This window comes from Nilaparvata lugens, chromosome 2 (assembly GCF_014356525.2).
Source record: "Nilaparvata lugens isolate BPH chromosome 2, ASM1435652v1, whole genome shotgun sequence".
Taxonomy (NCBI): Eukaryota; Metazoa; Arthropoda; class Insecta; order Hemiptera; family Delphacidae; genus Nilaparvata; species Nilaparvata lugens.
The window spans coordinates 38,510,781-38,519,152 of NC_052505.1; positions in this window are offsets into that span (position 1 = coordinate 38,510,781).

An 8,372-nucleotide genomic window follows, 5' to 3' on the forward strand; every position below is an offset into this window, starting at 1 on the left:
ATTTGATCAACTTTGGTTTTGCTATCATTGTCTATCATTCTACATAGTCGGTGTTACTATCCTTTTCTAGGTCAACAACGATGCAAATTATGTTTTTGACAGTGTAAAAATATAATTAACCGATTAATGCAGTGAATCGGCATTGCTATTCTTCTATATTTATCCACTGCCATTATAACGTGTACCTCACTATATGCATTTTGTAAGTGCATGAAATTAATTCATTATTTAAAACAATTGATTATTCTTATTATTTATTTATTCAATGAAGAAACACTACAATACTCAAAGATGAAAAGATGAAACAGGTTATTGCCCAAAACTTCTTCTATTTGCTAATTCTGTCTCAAATTGTCCAAATATTAATTCACTTTAAAACAATTCATTATTTTTATTATTTATTTATTGAATGAAGAAACACTACAATACTCAGGAAAGATGAAACAGGTTATTGCCCAAAACTTCTTCTATTTGCTAATTCTGTCTCAAATTGTCCAAATATTAATTTTAAGTTATGTCCATTTCAATTTCTACACCAAATCATCAATCTGGAACTACAAATCAGAACAAGCAGAATAGAAGTTCAAAAAATTGCATGGTTGCCTGTAAAGACGGTATACAGGCGAAAGTTTTATGTTACACCGACTTTGAGTGGTAAAATAATTTTAATGTGAATATTCATTCGTATTGTAGGAAGAAGGATGAAATAATAGTAACAATTTAAAACATTTATTTATACAAAGAATTATATTTAAAACATTAATTTATACAAAGAATCTTGCACTGAACCACAACATTGTGATTACTACAACATAACCTATTCACTTATGCATGATTATGTGATTATGCATTATTGTGAATTCTAATTCTACAACATAACCTATTCACTTATTCACCTAAGCAGGCGCAGTCACAGAAGATTGCTTACGGCGCCTGCTCAGGTTGACTGCTCCGTGAACGCTTACGGCGCCTGCGCAGGTTGACTGCTCCGTTTCACTCTCTCTCCAGGTGGTTGCTCGCCACTGCTCCTATTCGTGCTCTTTCCAGACGACCGAGAACCGAAACGAACGCTCTCACTCGCTCTCATTGTGAGCGCATAACGTGGGAACGTAACGCAGTTTCTTGAAGTGTCACCCGGCAAACCAATTTATAAGATGTTGTCACGTCAAAACAAAAGTATCTATAGTAAGATCCACGTTATAATGAACTACCATAATGCTGATTTCCTACAAACTTCATTTGTCACTTCTCATTATTTTAGAAATCAGTTTATAATATTTGTTGCAATTTTAATCATAAGATTAGAATAAAAAATGTAAAAAAAAATGTTTTCCATCAATAACTCCAAACTAGAATCATGGCCTCAGCTTATGTAAAGACAAAGTTAGTAGACAATACTGTCTACTAACATTGATGAAAGAAACATTTTCAAGATGTTTGATGTTTTTGAACGGGTAGTATTATAGTCCACTGGACAACTGATTCATTGTGAATAATTCTATAGTCTGATTCTCACGGTAATATTGGTGTTCGAAGGAAACTCCTTTTCCTTTTGTATTATCCTTAAAATGCAAAAATTAAAAAAAAACCTTATGTATACATCTACGTGAAAATCAAAAAGAATACCTGTCAAATTTCATGAGAATCTTTTGCTGCGTTTCGCTGTAAATGTGCAACATATACACATTTTAACATATCCTATTATATTAAGTGAGCAATTTCTGTATTTATATATCTGGCTATTTTTATATCTGGTTATATGTTTAACGGATCTCAAAAAATGTCACTGAATGACATTAAAAGGATAATTATTCATCCTTGGAAAAACAGCTGAGACTTTCATTGTCCGTGGATAAAAAAAGTGCGTCTGTGGAAAATCAAAAAATCGCATCCCCAAAATTCATAAGATGACGTATAGCCAGCTGTGAAATATAAACACTATCATTTTAGAGAATTGTGTTCTGTTTATCAATAAATAATAATAATATGTAGCGAGGCTTGGTACCCCAATATTAAACATTTGAACATAAAGAGAAATGCAAAACCGTCGACTTGAATCTTAGACCTCACTTTGCTTGGTCAACAAATATTACTGGTAGTTCTGTGAACAGTAGACCTCGTGCGGTTATGAACTGCAGCTTCCTCTTATACTGTCCATCAGAATAAATTCTGTCTGTATTTCATGTCGGTGAGATATCGGTGGGAAAACGGCTAATGGCTGTTGGGGTTGGTGTATCAAAAATGCCAACATCAAAAGCTGATATCCTTCAAGACATACTGACAACAGGACAGCCCGAGTTCAAAGCAGAGAAAGTTCGAGAGATAATTTTAATATATAATATTAATTTGTTCTGTGGATGAAAGGAGCTCTGATCTTCTTGACAATGATCCTCCTGAGGAAATTATGGTGTGCCCAATAGCAAAAAGTCAGTTGTACCACTTTTCACATCTCCTGTCACTGGTGAACTGGAATGAAATAGTAACACCTGGCCCTGCAGAGGAAAATTTCAACAAATTCTTCAGTCGATTCAAGTATCTCTTTGACAACGTTTTCCCTGTCAAAATACAAAAACCAGATCAAAAACCAAACTATAGAAATAAGCCCTGTTGGATGAACCAAGAATTGTTTGTACTGAAGAACTGGGTCATTGTGGCATATGATCGGTACAGAAATCTCAAGACAAATGATGCCAAGCAAATGTACTTAATGCTCAAGAAAGATTACAAAGAAAAACTTCTAAGAGCTGAACAAAATGCAAATGCACAGCATATAAACTCTTCACAGAATAAGTGCTCAGCTGCATGGAGAGTCATAAGAAGAGAAATAGGGACTCAGGAAGAACCATGAGGATCAAGCCAAACGTTTTCAACTCCTACTTTGTGGACTCAGTTAAGGTGGTTCGTGATTCTGTAGGCACTCCAGAAGAATCAGCCCTGCAGTTTCTGAATGCTGTGCCCAAGCCTGAGACAGCTTTCTCACTTGACCAGTTTCATGTGAGTAGGTGTTGGAAATTGTTGGTGAATTGAAGAGTTCAAATAGTAGAGTATTTTTGGCATGTTGGTGAATCTGATCAAAAGTGTCATTATGCAAATTCTTATACCCCTGACCTCCTGCCTGAATGCGTGCATCACAGAGGGTGTCTTCCCTACTGTTATAAAGATCGCTAAGACCATTCAAGTGCATGAAAAGGGATTATTCGATATGCCTGGTAGTTTCAGGTCTACCTCTATCCTGCCAGTTTTCTCAAAAATCCTGGAATCCATCATTAAGAAGCTGTTATGCTGGTACTTCGAGAGTACTGGTTCGTTTGTAGATGCTCAGTTTGGTTTCAGAGTTGGCAGAACTGCAGCCCAGGCAGTTGGAAGGCTGGCAACCACCATTCTGGAGGGTTTTGAGAGCTGTGTTTTCACCGGATTGAAATATTGTGTGATCTGAGCCGTGCTTTTGACACTGTCGACCACCAAGCTCTTCTGTTCAAGCTGGATTATCATGGAGTCACAGAGGGGACATTGGAGCTCATCAAGTCTTATCTGCCAGATCATAGCCAGGCAGTTCAGGTGAATGGAAGGTTATCTAGATTGGAAGCAATTCTTCATGGGGTTCCTGAAGGATTCATATTGGGCCCCCTACTTTTCATTATCATGATGAATGATCTACCATCAGTGTTGGGTAACAGATTGGTTGCATATGCAGATGACACCACATTGTATGATATGTGAATAAATCAGTGGACAATCTGAATGTGAAGATGGGTCGGTCACTGAGTGCCGTCTCAGCTTGGTTTGAGTTCAACTATCTCAAACTAAATGAGGGAAAGACTCAACTGATAATATTCGGCTTGAGAAATGTCACAGATCAGGCAAGGAGTGTTGGATTCCAGGTTTTCATCTGGTTTCAAAATTGACATGGAACCCTCATATCGACTACATGTGTACAAGGATGTCCAGAGTAATCTACCTACTTAGGCAGCTGATGCTGTGTGTACCTGAAAGCTATGTGAGGACTGCATATATCTCTTTCTTCCAAGGGATAGTTATGTATGGATTGGAACACTGGGGTCCAGCCAGCGGCATTGATAGAGTTCTCTTACTGCAGAAGAGGGCCATCAGAATCATCACAGGCTCTGGCATAATTGATCATTGTCGCCCACTGTTTTGTGCAGAATCAGTCACGACTGTCATTTGCCTTCATATCTTTGTATCCCTTAAAGAAATCAAGGGCACCCTGGAATGTCTGAGTTTGAGGAGTGACGTTCATGGCCACAACACAAGAGGCAGAAGCCAACTCAACCTGCCCTTCACAAGGCTGAGTAGGATACAAAATAGCCCTGGTAGCCTTAGCATGAGGCTTTTCAACCGGCTGCCAGCATCAGCAAGGACTCTTACAACATGGCAGTTCAACAAATGCACCTATGCAAGTAGGGAGGAGAATGGGTGTTCTGGTCCAGTGTGTGTGTGTGTGTGTGTGTGTGTGTGTGTGTGTGTGTGTGTGTGTGTGTGTGTGTGTGTGTGTGTGTGTGAGAGTGGAGATGTGTGTGTGTGTGTGTGTGTGTGTGTGTGAGTGTGTGTGAGTGTAGTGGAGATGTGTGTGGGTGAGTGTATATATATATATATATATATATATATATATTATATATATATATATATATATATATATATATATATGTTACCTAACATTGAGTTGTTGGAGTTGGGAAACCTCCTATGTGACAAGCCCTACAACCTGTTGAATAGTTACTATGTATAAATAATTCTATAGTAATTTTTTTTTTTTGGGGAAACCTCATAGGCTACATTATGTGTTGAATTTCATTTTTTTTGAGGGGGGGGGGTAGGAAAAAAAAATAACGAAAAACATCAAAATTATATTCCATTGGAAAAATTAAGTAACAAAAAAAAATTCTTTATAAAAAAAATTTTATTAAAGAAACTATTCAGAATCAAATCAAATCAAATCAAAATTTTTATTCACAATACAAACAGTTGAGGGTCCTGCCAAACCCAAAGGTTTTTCGGCGGGTGCACAGTTACAGGAAAAAAATGAGTTACAAAAGATAAATAAACTTAGACAAAATAAATATTACACTTCAAAGATTTTAAGTAAAAAATGAAAGAAAACTAATACAAAATGCAAAAATAAAATAAGAAATATACATCAGATTTTGATACAGAATTAATAAAAAAAAAGGGAGAAAAAATGAAAAAATATTAGAAAGGAATGAAATAATAAGGAAAAGGGAAAAAAATTACACAAGTAATAGTACATTTTTATCGTTGAGGCAGGCGGCAGTGACAATAAAAGGAAAATTCCAAAACTTCTGCCAGCAAAAATTGAAAAATTCTAATAATGTAAGCATATAGCTGTCATTTTTTAACTTGACGTTTCTTAAAATTATGTGTACGTTTGTAATATTATTAGTTTTATAAATTGATTGTGCTGTTATTATTGAGATACAACATTACATCCTTCTTAGAGTAATCACGAATATTTTGAGGTAGTCTGTTAAATAAGTAGGGAATTACATGATGTAGGGATCTTCTCAGTGGCGGTTCTAGACATAAAAAACTGGGTAGGCAAAACTTATCATACTGTAGGTCTATTCATAGACCTAGGGTAGGGCTACTTAAGTAATTCATGTAAAAAAAGACGTCAAAGCATATAGGTATTAAATGAAGATGTATTAATAAATATAAAAATTGTTAATACTCATATTTAATTGTTCAATTCGACACTATTTTGCTAATAGGCCAACCATAATTTTGCTGTTTTAATCATTCTTTCAAATAATATTTCAATTGATAGGCTATTTATTTGGAATATCGAAGGAAATAGGGACTTCAGGAAGAACCATGAGGATCAAGCCAAACGTTTTCAACTCCTACTTTGTGGACTCAGTTAAGGTGGTTCGTGATTCTGTAGGCACTCCAGAAGAATCAGCCCTGCAGTTTCTGAATGCTGTGCCCAAGCCTGAGACAGCTTTCTCACTTGACCAGTTTCATGTGAGTAGGTGTTGGAAATTGTTGGTGAATTGAAGAGTTCAAATAGTAGAGTCTTTTTTGGCATGTCAGTGAATCTGATCAAAAGTGTCATTATGCAAATTCTTATACCCCTGACCTCCTGCCTGAATGCGTGCATCACAGAGGGTGTCTTCCCTACTGTTATAAAGATCGCTAAGACCATTCTAGTGCATGAAAAGGGATTATTTGATATGCCTGGTAGTTTCAGGTCTACCTCTATCCTGCCAGTTTTCTCAAAAATCCTGGAATCCATCATTAAGAAGCTGTTATGCTGGTACTTCGAGAGTACTGGTTCGTTTGTAGATGCTCAGTTTGGTTTCAGAGTTGGCAGAACTGCAGCCCAGGCAGTTGGAAGGCTGGCAACCACCATTCTGGAGGGTTTTGAGAGCTGTGTTTTCACCGGATTGAAATATTGTGTGATCTGAGCCGTGCTTTTGACACTGTCGACCACCAAGCTCTTCTGTTCAAGCTGGATTATCATGGAGTCACAGAGGGGACATTGGAGCTCATCAAGTCTTATCTGCCAGATCATAGCCAGGCAGTTCAGGTGAATGGAAGGTTATCTAGATTGGAAGCAATTCTTCATGGGGTTCCTGAAGGATTCATATTGGGCCCCCTACTTTTCATTATCATGATGAATGATCTACCATCAGTGTTGGGTAACAGATTGGTTGCATATGCAGATGACACCACATTGTATGATGTGAATAAATCAGTGGACAATCTGAATGTGGAGATGGGTCGGTCACTGAGTGCCGTCTCAGCTTGGTTTGAGTTCAACTATCTCAAACTAAATGAGGAAAAGACTCAACTGATAATATTCGGCTCGAGAAATGTCACAGATCAGGCAAGGAGTGTTGGATTCCGGGTTTTCATCTGGTTTCAAAATTGACATGGAACCCTCATATCGACTACATGTGTACAAGGATGTCCAGAGTAATCTACCTACTTAGGCAGCTGATGCTGTGTGTACCTGAAAGCTATGTGAGGACTGCATATATCTCTTTCTTCCAAGGGATAGTTATGTATGGATTGGAACACTGGGGTCCAGCCAGCGGCATTGATAGAGTTCTCTTACTGCAGAAGAGGGCCATCAGAATCATCACAGGCTCTGGCATAATTGATCATTGTCGCCCACTGTTTTGTGCAGAATCAGTCACGACTGTCATTTGCCTTCATATCTTTGTATCCCTTAAAGAAATCAAGGGCACCCTGGAGTGTTTGAGTTTGAGGAGTGACGTTCATGGCCACAACACAAGAGGCAGAAGCCAACTCAACCTGCCCTTCACAAGGCTGAGTAGGATACAAAATAGCCCTGGTAGCCTTAGCATGAGGCTTTTCAACCGGCTGCCAGCATCAGCAAGGACTCTTACAACATGGCAGTTCAACAAATGCACCTATGCATTCCTCGTGAAAACCCCTCTTTATTCAATAAGAGAGTTTTCCAATATCCCGGATGTTACAATAAACGAATTTTATACATAAACTCTATGGGATACTGTTTTTCTTCATGTGAAATTGTGTTTTTTCCACCAAAGACTCAATTTGTTCATAATAGGCTTTATCAACAGCTACATCCTGTTGTTGATATATATATATATATATATATATATATATATATATATATATAGCTTGTTTTTCTGACGAACCAATATTGCTACAATTAGCTTACAAGGTAATAAAGATAATTTATTTTAGTCATTAATTGCATACATTATTGCATGCAATCAATAGTTCATTTATAGTGCATAAAAATTGCATTCAATGAGGCATGCAATTAATAGTCTACACAGCTGCTGATTTTTTATCAAGTGACATTGAGATATTGAATCGCATGCGTCATGGCATGCAATTATTTATAATCCAGTCGACAGCTGATTTGTGATGAATAATTCTATAGTCTGATTTTTACTCTTACATTGGCTTATGGAGGAGGCTTCTTTCTCCTTTTATAGTATCCTTGAACTGCAAAATTTTCAAAAACCTTGTAATATACGTCGACGAGCAGTTTAAAAAGGAACATAGCCTACCTGTCAAATTTTATGAAAATCTAGTGCTGCGTTTCGCCGTAAATGAGCAACATTTAAACATAAAGAGAAATGCCAAACCGTCGACTTGTATCTTAGACCTCACTTCACTGAGATATAATTTATCGATTTGTTTTGAGTGATTTCATTGTATGTTTTTAATTAAATATCAGAACAAAAGTAGCAATGCTTCGATTTGAGTGTTTTGAAATTAGCGGTAAATTTAATTTCTACAAAGATGGCGCGGTCTGGGTATACTCAACGTAGTCTTGGCGTCATGTAAACTGCATTCGGTTGAGTTGAATTGATAGCTTCCGCTCTGTATGT